Raw genomic sequence first — 18,853 nt, 5'->3', positions numbered from 1 at the left:
AATTACCATCGACATACCGCTGCCACTGGATGTCCACCCATGCTCAAGATGACTTACTATAAATAGTAAGTATGCCCAAAGTTGCCTCAAAACCCCTCAGAAAGACCTGCAACTAAAACTATCTAGGCCAAATGGCCTCTAAGCCCCTTTAATGTCCTGGTTAGCCTACGGGACCGTGGGGAAATAGGCTAACAACAACATCATGCTATGAATGCTAAAAAGGGGACATTACAGTCCGCCCTTCCCAAAATTGCTTGTCCCCAAGCAATGGCCGCACAACAACCCAATCAATCCACCTGGATCCCAAATGTAGTCATGAACTATATTGTTGTCAATCATCATAGGCTCTTGCAACAACCTGTGAAAATTAACCAAGAGGAATCCATAAATGAATCGTGAATCACAGTGCAACTGAACTCCAAATCCACTACTGCCACAGTCAGGAACCCACGAGGCACAAACTCTCAAAATATTAGACCCCAAGTAGAGTAGATCACCCAAACTGTCAACATAATAAACACTATCCACACAACCCACCGTGTTATTTGGAATGCACACTCCAACTCTACTACAATAGTGACCACTCCCACATAAAACTGCACCAAATATAGAGAATCCACACAATGTACATCTGTTGCAGTTAACACAACTCTGCAAATTACCAACCACTGTCTCATAACCATAACACCCATGCACTGCTGATGGTGAATAGTCATTACATGGTAGATAGCAAAAATGAGAGCCCAGTCCAAACCTGTCTGCCATCAACTCCTTAACACATGGATCAAAAGCAAACTGATGAACATATCCTTTAGTATAATGCCGGTAAAAAGAACCAATCTCAGTCAAAGACTCATCCTGCAGACGTGATATGACCAACTGTGACTGATCATCAGCGAAGTCAGAGGATGATATAGCCAAGAGTGCAGAATCAACAACAACATCACTAGTCTCTGTGCCCTCCAAGTCAAACATATCACAATGCTCAGCTGCAGCGCCCAACTCAGTTGAACCTGCCTCCAGTGGAAATGGACCAAATATGCCAATAGTAGTGTCGTGGACAGATATATCCTCATCTCCACTACCTCTATCAACCTCAACCATGGACATCCACGGATCACCAGACACCACGGTCTATGATTGTACAGAATCTGGTAAAGACTGAAGTCACTCTAACTCCATGGTCACCTTAGCCAAATGAAACTGTGACTCCTCGAAAGCCAACTGTGTACTCTCAAGAATCTCAGAAGTCACCTCGAGCTGCTGAGTAAGCTCACTCACCTCATCTTCCTTGGCCAATAATGCATCGTATGCTGTACTCCCCCACTCCATAAGATAATCTCTGTCGGCTACCAACTGCATATAATTTTTTCTCAGAATCCGGATAGCCTCCCATAAACAGTGGATCTCTATCAAGGAAAGATAATTGCCTCCCTGCTAATCACTAGTAGGAGAACCCCATCCATAAACTGCTAACAACTGACGAGCAGCATCGAAATGCTCGCAAGCAATAGAAATGTCTCGCTCACCAACTCTCAGCTTACTAGACACATGATTGTGCCGACTGGTCAAACTCCTATACTCTATCCTTGGTACACTATCCAAAGAAGTAACCTCAGAATAGCTATCATCTGTAATACTCAGATCCTGGGACTCTTCTGTAAACTCTATCATATCTGAGAGATCATCAACCCATTCCAACAAGAATGGTCGACTGGATATATGAACAATGCCCAACACAGGTGTGTAAAAACTAATTCCAGCATCAAACAAGTTGTTGGCATGGATGAGAACTACACCTGGCAAACTACTAATCAAGTCCATGATGGTGCAATAGATACTACTACCAAAGAATGATAAATATCTCCGGTCAAAACGATCCCAAGTACTAAGATAAGGATCCCAACATCTAATCCATGAATGGAAACCAACTGTCAATTCAAGTAAACTTCTCACCTGAGTAATGTGAACAATACCAATTGACTTCACGAACCTGTCTACAATCTCTGAATCCGAAGTGTGAATGCTAGAGGTACTCATATCATCATCAACATGTGACCCGACTGTAAAAGGAAACTGAGTCTTTGCTATATGCGCTAACTCCCGAACTGAACTCACCTCAAGACAACGCTCGTCCACATGTCTCTCAAAATCCTGGAGAGCCAACTTCATTGCCTCCATGCCTTCCTTGATCTGCTGTAAGTCGTCACAAGAAGAACCTGTTGTGACTCCTTTCTGTCTCTCTTGCAGTTGAATCATCCAAATGTGATTTTCAATCAATCCATGTATCTTATCATGATGGGATAAAGCCGTGACAATATTCTTGTCCCTTGTCTTCAGCTGGCTTGCCAAACCAAGTAAAGAGCTACTAGCCTCTATCTCATGTGAAGAAGCATCCAACTGTGCTTGATACTCACTATCTGCAAAGTCCTTAATGCTCATTTTCTGATCAACTATACTATCCTCAAACATGACAGTATCCTCAACTGTTGTAACTTCATCCAGCCCAACTGTACTGGAATCACTATCTATGTCAATCACACAATCTGGTGTGCCTGTGATATCACCTTCTAATGCAACTGGCTCAACTTGCACAACATCTGTTACCCCTTCTGCCTATGAAGATGATGCAAATAAACCATTACCTGAAGATGTGCTAAAGTCTCCCTGTATCGAATCTGCATGTCTGTTAAACTCCTCATACAAGTTTTTGCCTGTCATAGGGAAAGTATGATCCTTAGGCCTATCAAAGCGTTCAATCAGTCTCTTCGTAAACTCCACATATAAGGTAATGTGTGCATGACCAATAGTGACCATACCATGATGCCACCACTTGTGTGCTAACCCATCCAGGTGAATTGCTGCATACTTAATAGCTTCTTCCTCAGGCATAAGGTTCGTTTGAAAGTATGTGTCAAGCTTTTGAACCCAAGCTCTTGCTGTAGACTTCCCCGAGCCATCATAATATGGTAACTGAAGTTTCCCTACTTTCTTCCGTAGCTCATAGCTCTGGTTCCTGTCATGTCCATGTGGCATATGCTTCATCCGCACATCTATATACTCCCTAAAGGTAATTGCAGCAATAAAATTTGGACCTCCGGCTTCCCAATCTCTCCTCAGCTGGTCCTGTATATCAGTGATCTGGGGCTCTGGTACGGGCTGCTCTAGAGCTCTAGAGGAAATGTGGGAATAATGGGCCTCGAACTCACTGTCCTAGATTGCTGGGGTGCATGACCGAAATTGTTCCCAACTTGTTTGCCTCTATTATGTGTCCCATCCTGATTACTACCACTCTGGTTATTACCATTCTGATTATTTCCTCCACCCACATTAGCATTCAACCCCATTTGACAAGCCATCATCTGCATCATAAGCTCAAATCTCTGACTCTGTTCCTGTGCTCTTTGCTCTGCTGATCGTTGTCCCTGTGCTAAGGTGTCTAATAATTGTAAGAATCTTTCATTTCCCTGATCTGGACCGGCATTCATTTTGTCAAACATTTTTCTCTTTATCTGGCTATTCCAAATTCCCTATAAGACCTCCATAGGATGGCAGGACTTATAGCTCTGATACCACTGTAATGACCCCAATAGGTTATAACTTTTTGAAACACCAAAAATCTTTATACTTCAGTTGTTTGACATTTCGTCAAACACTTTGCAAGCAAGCTCTGATACCACTGTAATAACCCTCCTCAAATCTGCTCTCAAAGATGTTGATTGAAGGCTCAAAGAATTTTTGTCAAACAATTCACATGCAAGAGACATATGACTGATATAGTATTTCAGCTTGCTTTAAATGACTTTTTTCCAATTTGCATCAATGAGAATCTAGTGATAGAAGATTACAATGAACTACACAATGACCTAACATGAGTGTGCTCCTAATTTTGACAATATTCAGTGCATATATTATGATCTAAGCATGAGAAAAGAACACCTATAACCAACTGACATTTTTTGCAAACAGTTGGTATGCAAACTATCTAGCTGATAAATAATGAGATTGAATTTCTTAAATGACACCAGCAACTATTATCTTTTTTATTGCAATCAAATTTCTAATACAATGCTCATAAAATATGGCCAAGACTTTGGCATTTACATGGATTACCAAAATGACAATGCTGGTATAATGCACACTTACAGCTGAAACTTATAATACCCTAAAAAAAACAATACTAACAAGGGAACCTGGTTGTAGATAGCTGTAATAATTTTCCTTCAATGCTGCCCCTTCTGCTTTACTTTTTCGAACTGCTTCTTCGGCCTGCTTTTTCGGTTCCGCTTTTTCCGCTTGCTTTTTCGATTCCGCTTTTTCCACCTGCTTTTTTAGTTTCGCTTTTTCCACTTGCTTTTTCGATTCCGCTTTTTCCGCCTGCTTTTTCAGCTCCGCTTTTTCGGACTACTTTTTCGGCCTGCTTTTTCGGTTCCACTTTTTCCGCTTGCTTTTTCGATTCCACTTTTTCCGCCTGCTTTTTCAGTTCTGCTTTTTCCGCTTGCTTTTTCGATTCCACTTTTTTCGCCTGCTTTTTCGGTTTCACTTTTTTGGACTGCTTTTTCATTTTTGCTTTTTCGGATTGCTACCCTGTTGAATCTCAAGACCATATCTTTCAATGGCGTCAAGATTTTCAGCTTGAAGGGATTTCATCTTTCAAACTATTGAGACATAACCTCCAGAAAATTCTCCAATTTCTTTGATATTTCCAACCATACTTAAAAGAAGCTCTTCCCTTTCTTTTATAATATTCTCACAAGAGCTCAATCCTTCGTTTTCTCAATGTGGGATAAAACATAACTCCTTTTATGTAACTTATGTCTCCAATGTGTTATAAAATAAAGGGGACTCTTTTAATTTTAATATTTCCTTCAATGTTGCCCCTTCTGCTTTACTTTTTCGAATTGCTTTTTCGGTTCCGCTTTTTCTGCTTGCTTTTTCGATTCCGCTTTTTCTGCCTGCTTTTTCAGTTTCGCTTTTTCCGCTTGCTTTTTCGATTCCACTTTTTCCGCCTGCTTTTTCGGTTTCGCTTTTTTGAACTGCTTTTTCATTTCTGCTTTTTCGGATTGCTACCCTATTGAATCCCAAGACGATATTTTTCAATGGCGTCAAGATTTTCAGCTTGAAGGGATTTCGTCTTTCAAACTATTGAGACATAACCTCCAGAAAATTCTCCAATTTCTTTGATATTTCCAACCATACTTAAAAGAAGCTCTTCCCTTTCTTTTATAATGTTCTCACAAGAGCTCAATCCTTCGTTTTCTCAATGTGGGATAAAACATAACTCCCTTTATGTAACTTATGTCTCCAATGTGTTATAAAATAAAGGAGACTCTTTTAATTTTAATATTTCCCACAAACTATAGTCTATGCATTAATAAAGTTAAATATTTAAATTTAACTTCATAAAATAGCTTTATCAATGCAAAACAAATATTATCAATGATAAACAAGTCTTCTTGCCGATTTTAAACAATTACCATCGACATACCGCTGCCACTGGATGTCCACCCATGCTCAAGATGACTTATTATAAATAGTAACTATGCCCAAAGTTGCCTCAAAACCCCTCAAAAAGACCTACAACTGAAACTATCTAGGCCAAATGGCCTCTAAGCCCCTTTAATGTCCTGGTTAGCCTACGGGACCATGGGGAAATAGGCTAATGACAACATCATGCTATGAATGCTAAAAAAGGGACATTACAGAAAATATCTACAATATGTTTTAGAGTAGTAATTCACTTTACTCAATTGTTGCATGAAATATAGTAGCTATCATGATTTTGTTTTGCAATATGAAGATGTGTTTACCAAATGAAATCTATAATTGATATCTTGGAGTTTGAGAAAAACATTCTTTACCTATATTGGAAACTATTGTAAGTACATGTTTACAAGGTCAAAGAAAAGAGGTTAGTCATGTTATGAGTATTAAGCTTATAAAGGAGATCTTCTCTACCAGATGAACATTGTATGTATTGAGAACTAATGACTTCGTTAATAAAAAAAAAGTTAAATGAGAGTATTGTCTTATACTAATGGTTCCATGCAATATGCTTGATGATGTCACATTATGAATTGCTTATGATGTTTACTTCACATGTTTCCCATGCATATATGATGGTTATAATGTGAATTGGAACTAAAGATAATTCTTTTGATTATCATAAGTTGGATGCTGACCTAATTGTGTGATTGAGTAGCTATGAATGGTTTTAGAATATGGTTTATTTTACCCACACGATTCCATTACCACTCCTGGTTTTACTTGTTTAGACTTTCTCACTATTAGTTTGGGTATCTATCATGTTAAGAAAGATTATGGAGAAATTTTATAACTTCGTGGTAGGGTGGTAAAGCACTCCTACAATATTCTTGCCCTTGTGTTCTTAGATAAGTTCTTAAATTTATACAAACATGGTCGACATAATCAGTACATCTCGATATTCTAATGACGAAATTATGATTTCTTTTATCTTTTTGTTGAAGTTAATGAAAATTAATCAACTAATGTTGACTAGTCAATATTCAAATAATGTCAACTTTTATGAAAATTGTTGATGTGATATTGATTCCCCAGAACAGTCCTTACACCTTTTATTGACTGTGTTCACCACTCTTTCACAAATGTGCGTATACTATTGTGTGTTGCAAATGTGCCACTTTTACGTACTCGTTGTAGATATTATGTTTAATGTATGTGATTGAATATGACTAAACTCAGATTGGTCGATACAAAGAATGGTACGCTACAAGTTTAAAGACGAAGACTATGATTTTCACCCTCAATTCTTTCGCATATGTCCTTCATTTGTTGATTATTTATCAAGGACCAAAAAAATTGTACTTAATTGTAGATGAAGGTGCGTCGACGTGTGAAGATAACCGATAGAAGAGCATCTAGTGTTCGTTGTTATCACTCACTTATTGTTGGTCTTGAACATTAGGTAGCAGACCTGCTATTGAATCAAACTAAAGTGAATATTTGTACGGTAATCGGTTAAAACATTATATTATTATTTTGAACATTTAATTTTGAAAATAATAGAAATATATTACATCGATATATTTCTAATGTTCTATCTGACTGAACTATTCATTAACAAATAGTACATCATAATCCCTATATAAACATCGCCCTTACTCTACACTACAAATGTCCTCGCGCTTTTTCAAGGGTATTCCAACCATTGTATTTGATTGAGAAGCAATGGATAATTTACTCGGTAAATTAAAATTGCAACTAGACTTCTTAGTCAATATGGCAATTCATTATAATTTTGTACTGAGCTACAATGGGGAAGAATCACACTAAGATGATCCTTTCTCTCGTTGCAATTCACTCGAAAAATTTGTGCGTTAATTAGTAATTTATGCCTTCTTTATGCCTATACTAGCATTACTGCCCTTGATTTGTTGCTTTAAATAAACTGCCTGCAGTGGTCTAATGAAAATTCCCTATATAATAAATCAATTCCGGACTGTTTCTTTGATGCCATTGTAACTCAGACCCCGTAAAGTTTGTTTTCCTTTAGTTTTTCTTATATTCCACAGGGTACTAACCTCAAGGCTACCTTCAATGCATCTCAAGCAAAACTAGAGTTCAAGGAAAATTGCGGATTCTTAATGGGATAAAGGTGAAAATGGGTAGGCTGTCGGAGATAAATTTTGATACAACCCGCTCTCACGAGATTGCCCAATCACAACAGCAGGTCAATCTCCATATGGGATATAAAAGTCACACAATCCCACAATCTGAAGAACAATACGATATTCAATCAGCCCAAATGGAATTTAAAGACTAGTATTAAAATACTTACTCCTCCTGGACGAGTGGATAACACTCGTTACTCGAAGCTGTGAGACGAAAAATGAAGACATAAAAGTTGCTCCTTAAGCGAAGGTGATTACACACATTTTAATGCAGAAGTCAAACTAATGATGTCTGATCTTCGCAATCTATAGTTTGTATGACATTGCTTTTAGATTTGACTATGTTCAAATTTTTCCCAACCGAAGGCGATTACATACATTCAAATTCAGAAGTCAAACTAATGATATATGATTTCGCAATCCATTGTTGGTATGCCATTGTTTTTAGATTTCACCATGTTCAATTTTTACCTTTATTACTGTTTTGGATGACATTCCATGATTCATCAGCAAAATGAAGGAAAGCTAAGAAATATAGAAAAATTATGGAACGTGATCTGAATTACTGATTAAAAAACCTTAAAGAATCTAATCCAAAAACAGCTTAAGAAAATCCACCTTCAACCAACTACCGAATGCAGCAACATAATTTCAATTCATTGTATACAAAAAGAAATTACTATCAAGATTTACATTTGGTCCAGTCTTTTAAGAATGTAAAGACAAATCAAACGAAAATTTGGAGGATTTGACTTTTTCCCTTCAACTGATGTCCATCCATCCTCCACCTTCCCAGCAACCGTCTGCCAATCCCTAAGGCAAACTGCCAAAAAAGGAGTAGCTCCACTACTAACCCCCAAAACCCTAGCATCAGTAGATAAAACAGCTGAATCAGCACCAGCAACAGTGTTCTGGAAAGAGTCAGCAGCAGAAGAAGGGACAGCAGCAACAGTCTGAGCAGGAACCTAAAATTGTTAGTGTCTAGGTCTTTAAGAAAATGCTAGCAACTGCATTTTACAAAAGGAATATATCTGAGGATGCCCATATTCCACTTTGCGACATTAATCAAAACATTTGATCTGGATTTCCACATTGTCGGAATAATACAACTACTCGATCCAAAGAAGTCATTTGCTGGCAGTATCAAATCTAGTTGGCCCACGTGATCTGCATCAAGCCAATAGATCTATGCGTGTGATGTTGAAATAGATTCAAATTTGATATGTTCCCCAACAGTTTGCCTCCAATTTACCAAAGTATCTTTGGCCACAACACTGTTTTGAAATTAGAAGAATTGGAAGTACATTAATGAACACAAATACAAATATTCAATATGGTCCACTGATTCAGCTATTCCTCCTATAGAGTAGGGTATTAATCTTTATCATTCATTTGTAGCAACAAACATATATAATATATTACCAAAGTATCTTTGGCCACTACACTGTTATGAAATTAGACAAATTGGAAGTACATTAATGAACACAAATACAAAATTCAATATGGTCCACTGATTCAGCTATTCCTCCTATAGATTAGGGTATTAATCTTTATTATTCATTTGTAGCAACAAACATATATACTATATACAATATTCTTCAAGAGAAGATGATAGGACAAAGAAGGGGAGATGAACAGTTTACATCCAACAATCTTCCATTTGAAAGTCAGATTTATGTTGCAACTTCCCATTTTAAGTCTGCTTTCTATGGCCTATTGCCTTCTAAGAAAAAATTGCACATTGCAAATAATATCTAAACACACTTACCAAATCCTATGGTCTTAAATTTTGTCAAGAATCAATCACCATAATTGGAATAGCAAATACAACTGGTTGCTAATCACATCCGACCGACCATACAACACCAATAATTCATGCCAACATATCTAGCTTATACAATTACTCCTATAACTGTACAATCAACTGTCCTACTTAAAAATATGATCTTCCAAGATAACAAAACATCCAAAAAAAAGCCATATATGTGCAAAATATCTGAAGACACTTATAATGCAGTCCAGTGGAAAAGCATACACATATTGCATGAGCAATGTCAATCAAAACAACTCCAGTCTACCAACTGGCACTTACAAATCCGATCACAATGATCAACAAACTTCAACTAACCTGCTGAAGTATGTGTACAAATATGCCGTTCAATTTCAATCACTTTTAATGTTACTTCACTTTTCCAGGTTCTCGTTAAAAGAACGCATGCTCCTATTACAAAACAATAAAGTACAACAATTTATGACCACAAACTAGTCATCATATGACAAACGAGAAACTCTGGGAAGAAACATGCCAACACTCTAATCTAGAGTCAAGAGTCCGCCATGGCACAAGATCAAACATCTTGTAAACAAGTACCAACATCTACAATCACATGAAGACAACCATCTCGTGACAACAAAACTCTCACTACCAAAAGCTCTACTGAAGTGGGATAGTGGACTATTCATAGTATCAGTATGATACAAGTCAAGTGGAAACTCTTTAATTGTCCATCCTCTCATCTCAAAGGAACATTGTGATATCAAAGAGGATAATTTGTGTATTAAAGACTCAAACACCACATCCACATCTAGGCCGATTGGCAATCTACAACAAGTAATCATGGTCATGGACCTCATAAAAAAATCAAAAAGATGATGCCAACAGCTCCACACTGTGGTTATAAATTACAAAAGCAATTCCTCCATATCCTGAAAAATTAGGGCCAAATTCCAGCACACCAGCAAGGGCATTGAGGAGCTCCATAGATCCATTGTCATAACTGCCAACAGTTTGGCCACCACCATAAACTCCATTCATATAACCACCTACTGCAAAACTCCCTTGTGGTGTCGGACAACATAACTAGTATGACCATACCCTACACATCCAACTGGCCCTCTTACATAAATAAATTAGGTCTGAATGCCTTGTGTGCCCCAAAGGAAATTTGATGTCCCCGATCGTGGAATCGCTTAGTATTCTCACGTATGCAAGCTTGGCCAGAATAGTTGTTAACATTATAATCTGGATGCAAGGTTGTCGCACTCTGTAATGAAAAACCATGTCATCTGTTAAATTTTCGAGCTCAAAAGAAAATGCAGAAGAAAAAGAAAAAGAATTAAATTAGAATAACAATGCACAAACACAGACACAGACACAGAACTTTATAGTGGTTCATCTTATCACCATCCACTCTCAACCTGGGATTCTTAGTTGTAATAATCTCTCACACTACAATACAACCACGCTAAGAATGGAAATATCCATCAACATATAAAGACTTCAATATATGGAATATGTGGGAGACCAAGAGTTTTCTGCCTTTACTCATTCCTGCCCAAATACTGACATTGCATGTCAGTTACAATATTCTCTAACCACAGTAAGGGTTACAAGAGTGATTGGGCTTCATACACCCAACAATCTCCCAACTGAAGACCAATCACCAAAAGAGAAAGAAAGGCTCACAGAGATATTGCAGATGTTGGATTCATCAATTACATAGAACAGGCAGGTTTTGAGAAGAAAACTCAACGGTACCAAGCTCTGTTCCCGCACACTCTAAATGAGTTTTCTCCATGTTCTATCAGGCTGAATAAAATCTAACAGTGAAATAAACACTCCATTTGGTTTCCCAACAACATAAACACCACGCATGAGAATTTGTGAATCCTTCCTAACACTTGTTCCACACCTTGTTCTATTCCTCTTGTTCATTTTTTTAGATCAGACACTTCGTGCTTGAGACAATACTCAACCAAAGGTTTTAAATGAAGAACTTTGTCCTGCTTTTCCATCAAAGGAAATTCAAAAATCATAACATGGAATCCCAAATTATCACCAAACAAATGCTTCTTGCAAAGCTTCCTAATGCATTCCAACAAGCATAGTTCCAATGCCACCAACCATATACCAGCTATTAGCTCAACCATATACGTGCGAAAACCTAGCCCATTCTTGTTCTTTGCTATAATAGTCACGTGCCTCCACTTCCCACATCTTCCGCATATAGTCCATGTCACTGCTAGAAGCTACAGCACCCGGATTCCTGTAAAGATGTTCTTCCCCCTCAGAACAGAAGAAATCCCTATCACGCCCAACCTTGAAATACTGAGAATCTCTATCCCTTGGAACTAAACCTTCACCAGACTGAAATTCTCAAGTAAATGACTCACTATTTGGACCATTAAAAACTGAAGCTTCATTAACAGGGCTGCCAGGCCATGTGGGATTGGCTGCGTAAAACCTCTCAATCTCAGCTCCCCTTTGATTAATTATTTCTTGGCAGGTAAACTGAAACCATAAGCCATATGTGGTGACCCCTGACGATACAGATCATTGAGACCTCTCCCTCCACTACCGCCAAGAGCAGAAGTGGCACCACCAGCTCCACAATAATTTAGTAAGGCCACAGCTGAATCGAGCCTCGAACCATAAGAGCTGCCTAATAGGTCCCTCATATAAACTCCATATTCCTGTAATACAGGGGATAGAACTGCCCCTTCCTGGCAGACAATCTGCAGGCCTTGCACTCACGTTAAATGACATGGCAGTAGAACCCTGCCTCAATGAGGCAACAGATTGCAGTTGCTGTGCTTGCATAACTTGTGTCTGACAAAGCAAGAGTGCCTGATCTTGTAATTCTGATTGCCTAGGATGCCCGACACCACCTGACTCTGGATAGCACTTTGCTGCATCAGTCTGCAAGTCTCTCCCAATGTACACACTCTGACTCTGTCCATATTGTCCCAAAACTGTGGGTTATTTGCAAACCGTCTTACATATAGTGGGCCATTGCAATAATGTTGTAAGAGATTTCTGTGCAATGAGTGGGAGCTTCTCCTTGCTCGTCATCTACTTTAACAATCACAGAGGGCGCCCTTCTCCGGCCCTCCATGGTGGGCTTTAATTTGTCCCCTACATATAAATCAGCAGGCTCAACAACCTTGCCAGTACCGCTGCCAAATCTGTCAAACAGCAATGGCCTTTCCTCTGCAGTCAAGCTATCCACAACATCTTCAGGTCCTTCATCTTCTGCACCTCTATCATATTTGTAGTTAATAATATTAACAGTCTCTGCAAATGACACTTTCATTCATGTCCAATCATCTACTACTTGAGGTGCTTTATCCTCAAACCAGTACACATCTTTGGGAACCCCATAAATCTCTATTCTGCTATTACTACTAGATTCCAACATGCCTATGAACTCCATAACATAATTGGTTTCAACATCTAATTCATTCAAAAAAAATCATCCGAACAGCAAAGAAGTCACATTAAGGCAACTCTTGAGGAGAATAAACAGCTCCCATTTCATCATCACTTTCTTGATAGCCATAGGACATAGACATAAAGAGCTTAAGCCCAATCAGGCAAAATTGATTCATCCATTTTCTTGGAAATTCTTCACAATTTTCCAGCACTGAAATTCTTCTCCCAGCTCGGATAACAATTGCTGAAATTTCGAGATCAGAAGACATGCAGAAGAAAAGAAGAAAAATAAAATCAGAATAACAAAGCACAAACACAGACACAGAAGACACAGAATATTATAGTGCTTCACCTTATTGGGCTACATCCACTCTCAACTGGGATTCTCGGTTTTATTAATCTCTCACAATAGAATAAAAACACACTAAAAATGGAAATATCCATCAATATAAAAACAGTCTTCAATATAGAACATGTGGAAGACCAAGAGTTTTCTTCCGTTACTGATTCCTGCCCGCATACTGACACTGCATGTCAGTTACAATATTCACTAACCACAGTAATGGTTAAAAGAGTAATTGGGCTTCATAATCCCAACATCATCATACATTTGTTCTACGGCGCCATTTGAAGTGACATCTGGAAATTCCTTGTGCATGTTATGGTCATTGATAACCAATCCTACACTGGTAAGGCAGCCAAATACAATAGTTCTTGATTGTTGTTCAATTTCTAACATAAATCTCATTTATAGCAAGCAAATGTCCATTGCTCTTACTTGCCTTCTTCAGCTTTCTCGGAAAATACCAAACTTGGACTTAGCATGCACATCATTTGAGGCCCATAGTTTCATCCAGTACATCTTAGCATTTACTTCAGTTGGGATTGGTAGAGCTCACCCAACAACCTGTATTTTACCATGTTTCTTCTCTGCTCTCTTCCTCGCTCATTGCTGCTTCTTATGGCTTCCGTATAAAGTATTCCCTTAGGGTTTCTTCTGTCATCTCCCATGATATCCCCCACCTATGAACAACTTTCCTTGGTCCAAGTCCATTCAAGGGATTTGAACCCCAAACCTCCCCAATGAAAATTTAGAGAAATATAGACACAAAAACTTTTCACACTTGGGATTCAAACCTGCAACCTCAAGACACATTCATGGGAGCAAAGAAAAAAGCAAAAAGTTTGAACACCGTTGAAGGAGACAGAAGCATAGCCTAGGGCATGGTTTGTCAACTGCCTTGTCCTCAATCCTCCTGCCCTTTTTAATTTGTTCTGCTCTCTCTGGATCTCACAAGCTCTAATACTATTTGTTGAGAAATTTAGACAAATTGAAAACCCATAAATTAGACACAGACGTAAGAATCTAACATGGTTCACCTCTTTTGTTATTTTACCACAGCAACCCATTTCACAGGTGGTATGTTCTGCCCACACTATATTTCAGTGTAATTGTTTGTGTATGTTTACAGCTTCATCGAGTCCAGCCATCCGTTTGATCATATCTATAGTAACCTTTCTTATCACCTTTAGTACAGAATTCACAATTCTCTCAAAAAGCCTCCATTTTCACTAAACATGTGCAATTATAATTAAAACAACATGAAACACAGCAAAAAATAGATCATAGCAAGGATAAACATGTCTGAAATAATAATTTGGCAAAGCGGGTCATACTTGTTACCAAGTATGTAACCATGATTAATAAAATATTTAGTACCACTTTCAACTTGGCAAGCATTTTGCTCAAGTTATTGAAGTTTCAAAATCTAGAGCAAGATTCCTCATAAATTGTTTGCTTTGGTAATCATGTCTCACTTAAAGCTTGCAAAATGTAAAGCGGCAGCATTTGAATGAAACACATTTGTCTGATAAGGCAGTCACATATCCCCAGTCTTTGTAATTTAGACAGTTTGATAAATGTCTTGAGTAAACAAGTAACTCCCAAAGACACTATACAGGGTATCAGATGTCCGACAGATTCCAATGGTGATTACACTCAATAAGAATCAACATTTGCAAAGATGATTCAAGCAGGACAGATTCGAGGAGAGTCAGCCAAACTTCAAAAATTCAGAAATTATAAGTTTCTCAATTAAGAATATTACTTAGTGGCTGCTTTATTTTAACCTCATCCACATGGCGCTGTTCCAAGGCATTTAATGCATTTGACACTGTTCCAGGCGCGTTAAATTTCTTGTTTGATAAGGCGCCTCTTGCAATTCCCATCCTATTAACTTCAGATTCTTGTGTTATGTGTTTGAAATGTGTAGTATGTAAAATAACATTGCAGCAATTTGATGAATCAAAATACTGTGAAAATGCTAGTTGCTTAAAAGAAAATTGTCACAGCTTCAACTCAGTGCAAATGCACAAATGTATATGTCGCCTTTATCCAATGCTTAGAAAAAACTGACATCATCATTAACTCCACACAATTGCACATGTTTCATAAGTTTGGAAGTTATTGAAAAGAAAAGGGCTACATTTATACATAATCTTCAACTCTTGGCAATTACAACACTGTTACAAGTTTCAACTTAAGCTATTTAAAATAAATTGGCAATATCAAAATTTCATATGAGCAGTTTTATTGAATACTTAAAAGGCATGTGAATAAATATTTATACATTTATTTGTTTTGATTAACGTATTCAAATAATTGTACAAATCTTTAAACCAAAGATTTGTGCAAAAGACTGATGCTGCTTGAAAGAAGCTGACATATTCAATTAATTACACAAATCAATGTTATATATTCTCAAGTCCCTGAAAAGGCAACTTAACAGAAACTAATGGATCTTCAACTAATTATATAAAGGATTGAATGAAAAAAAAAGAGATTGTACAAGTCTATAAACACGTTCAAATAATTTGACAAATCTATAAACCAAGATTTGAGCAATAGACAGATGCTGCTTGAAAGAAACTGGCAATATATTCAATTAATTAAACAAATCTGTGTCGCATGTTTCTCAAATCTATAAAGACAATTTAAAGAAACCAGTGAACATCTTCAACTAATTATTTATAAGATTAATTGCTTCAAAACAATGGTGATATGAGCACAGAGATAAGTAGTTAAAATGAAAAGATTGGTAAAGAGACATTATCCCAACTGGTTATACTTAAGCAATAAAAGAAGACTTCTTCAACCAAGCAAATAAGAATAGAGATATAACGGCTTAAAGAATGCCAACAAAATCTTCAACTAGTATGTATCTCAAAGCTGTAAAATCTCTCACATTAATTGGCAATTGATACTATATTCACAATATATTCAACCAGTTAAGAAGTGGGCAACATCTTCAACTCGATAGCTGCTTGAAAGAATCTGGCATCATTGAATTGGAAGAGAGCTGCTTAAAAGAACTCATTAACATCTTAAATTACTTACAATTGTATGTATCTTGAAATTGTTTACATCCTGAATTTGTTAAAGAAACTAGCAAGCTTCAACTGATTGACATAGTCACAAGCTATATTCTTGGAAATGTCAGGATCCTTGAAACATGTAGACAACTCTTCTAAAAAATCAACAACATCCTAATAACCTCTTCAAATAATCAACTTCAGCTGCTAGCAATATCCTTAAAAAAGAGTGGCAACCTCTTCAACTCATTAACTTGAAAGTTAAAAATTTATTCAGCTGCTTACAAGAATCCGGTAACTTCTTTAAAAGAAACACAGGAACCACTTAAACTAATCAACTTGAAGGTGAAAGATACATTCAGCTGCTTAAAAGAATCTGACAACCTCCTCTTCAACTAAACAGATTGGAGGTGAAAGATACATTCAGCTACTTAAAAGAATCTGGCAACCTCCTCTTCAACTAATCAGATTGAAAGTGCAAGATACATTCAGCTGCTTAAAAGAATCTGGCAACCTCTTCGACTAATCAAATTGGAGGTGAGAAATCCATTCAGTTGCTTAAAAGAATCTGGCAACCTCTTTGACTAATCACGTTAGAGGTGAGAAATTCATTCAGCTGCTTAAAAGAATCTGGCAATATCTTCAATTAATTTCAAATGCATATCCCTCAGATTTGTCAAATCTTTGAAACGTATGGGTCACTCTCTAAAAGAAACAGGCAATCTCTCCATTCGGTTGCAGAGCTCTATATGCATCAAATTTGTCAAATCTTTACATCAAGAAAATAATTATCATAAAAATATGGCATAAAGTAACTCTCATTTATTAGAATGAAGAAACAAGCAATATCTAAAAACATCTCTTTCTCTTCTTCATTCAAAATATCTGAGCTTTACTTATTCTTTAATGAATTGCCATATCAAAATTTACCAGAACCGCCAATCCCATAATTTGTGCAATCCATGCCGATCCCCCACAGTAAAAGAGGACTGTGTTTTGATAGGCGTATATATTTCGCTACTTTTATAACCCTGACTACAGCATTCATATTGCACTTCAACTGCCTCCAATCACCGCTAAAAAATTTGCAGGAAATGAAAGAGTCAAAAACAAAATAAACACAACAGAATCAAATTTATATTAAATCATATAAACATCGAAAACCTTAAAAACCCTCTAAACATCGAAAACCTAAAGCAAAACAATAAAACAATAATAAGGAAATGTATTTGAAAGTTACTCTTTATTTAGAATGTGCCCTGGCAGATTTTGCAGCACCATTTTTGTCACCAAGCTATTCTGCTGCGGTAAGATCTACTCCTCTCCCGTCGCAGGGCAAGATTATAAGCATTGCTCGCTACCGCTCAATACTCTCAGGCTCAATAGAGAAAACCTAACAAAACCAATGGACGAGCTTCCCGGAAAGGGTATTGGATATTAAAGATGTCAAAAAGCAAATTTGACCTAACGCACAGAACAGATGCCAAAAATTGTTGTCTTTTCTGTTATTTTTAAGCATCTTAGGTGGGCGTGGGCATCTCTCAACCGCACAAAGAAACAAAGATACCCCGCGGAATTATTCTCTAAACAATTCCTCTTCGCATTGTAATATTTTAGGTTGAACTTATTTTACTAATAATTTCCCTATTCATTTAGGGGTGACTCTAACATTATTTTTTATTTTAATGTTAGGAATCTTACACTAGCAAGACTTGATTTCTAGTGGGCTTATTGTGAACCTTTCATCTTCACAAGTAGACCAAGGGCTCTAGTGGAGATTTGTCTTTTTAACTAAAAATCAAAAATTAGCAACCATCGCTTTATGCACAACTAATTCGAACAGGATTGTGAAATAGCATTGGTCACTAGTTTGCTATCGACATAAACCAGAGGCTCTGAAATGGTGAAGCTACTATTGTGTAGGGTACCTTTTTCAAGGCCTCTAGAATAGCGATGTGACTGTATTTCACAAAAGTTAAACAAGTGGGTATTGTGGCACAGTGTTAGGGTCATATCTCTGACATGTGGCAAGTGAGTACATGACAAATTGGTGGTTTAAGTTTGATCGTAAGGACAACAAATCAGTTGTTAGATATTTTAAAAGATCATAATCAACACTAAACAAAGAAATATTAATGACAAGCATGGCATTGATTAAAGAACGGGTTGCCCAAATAATGACACATAAAAGTGATGAATATCATCCCAAGGACATACACATTGTTATCCATTTATCAAAAAGTGAATGTTGGTAATGAAGCTTTCCGTAAATATGCAGACATGTTGATCATTCTCCTAAATGACTAAATTAACTGTAAAAAATGGGATTGTCAATAGTCGAGGGATATTCCAATGAGAACACATACTTTGTCATTCAACCAGATTTGAGGGAAGATGAGGAAGAGAAGCATAATGATATCATTATTGGCCTCATGATAGTTCCACAAAATGTTTCTACTAACCCAAGGGTGAATATGATCGTGATGGAGAAGGAGTGGGAGAAGGCTCAATTTTGGGCTCATTTTGCAGACTTTGGGATGGACTTCTCGATTATGAAGAACAAATTGAAGACATACTTGAAAACTAGAATCTCAAAGATTTCTAGTTGTTTTCAAGG

The 18,853-nt window shown here is 37.2% G+C and overlaps 1 long non-coding RNA gene across 2 annotated transcripts; it reads right to left on the bottom strand.

Annotated features, from left to right (window-relative positions):
- Window positions 1–8,288: 8,288 nt before the first annotated feature.
- LOC149575674 (uncharacterized) lies at window positions 8,289–17,647 on the bottom strand. Of its 2 annotated transcripts, none has more exons than XR_016360197.1 (3): window positions 17,477–17,647; window positions 17,167–17,312; window positions 8,289–10,696 (listed from the first exon to the last, which is right to left on the bottom strand). It is a non-coding gene; the product is annotated as an uncharacterized LOC149575674 (long non-coding RNA). The 2 variants fall into 2 exon arrangements; XR_016360196.1 differs by lacking the exon at window positions 8,289–10,696 and adding an exon at window positions 16,225–16,981.
- Between the last annotated feature and the right edge of the window lie 1,206 nt (window positions 17,648–18,853).

The sequence above is a fragment of the Cupressus sempervirens genome, chromosome 2 (assembly GCF_028749045.1).
Source record: "Cupressus sempervirens isolate cs-2001-9-10 chromosome 2, ASM2874904v1, whole genome shotgun sequence".
In the NCBI taxonomy this organism is placed as follows: domain Eukaryota; kingdom Viridiplantae; phylum Streptophyta; class Pinopsida; order Cupressales; family Cupressaceae; genus Cupressus; species Cupressus sempervirens.
The sequence above is the reverse complement of the archived record's forward strand: the minus strand, read 5'-3'. Positions and strand labels throughout refer to the sequence as shown.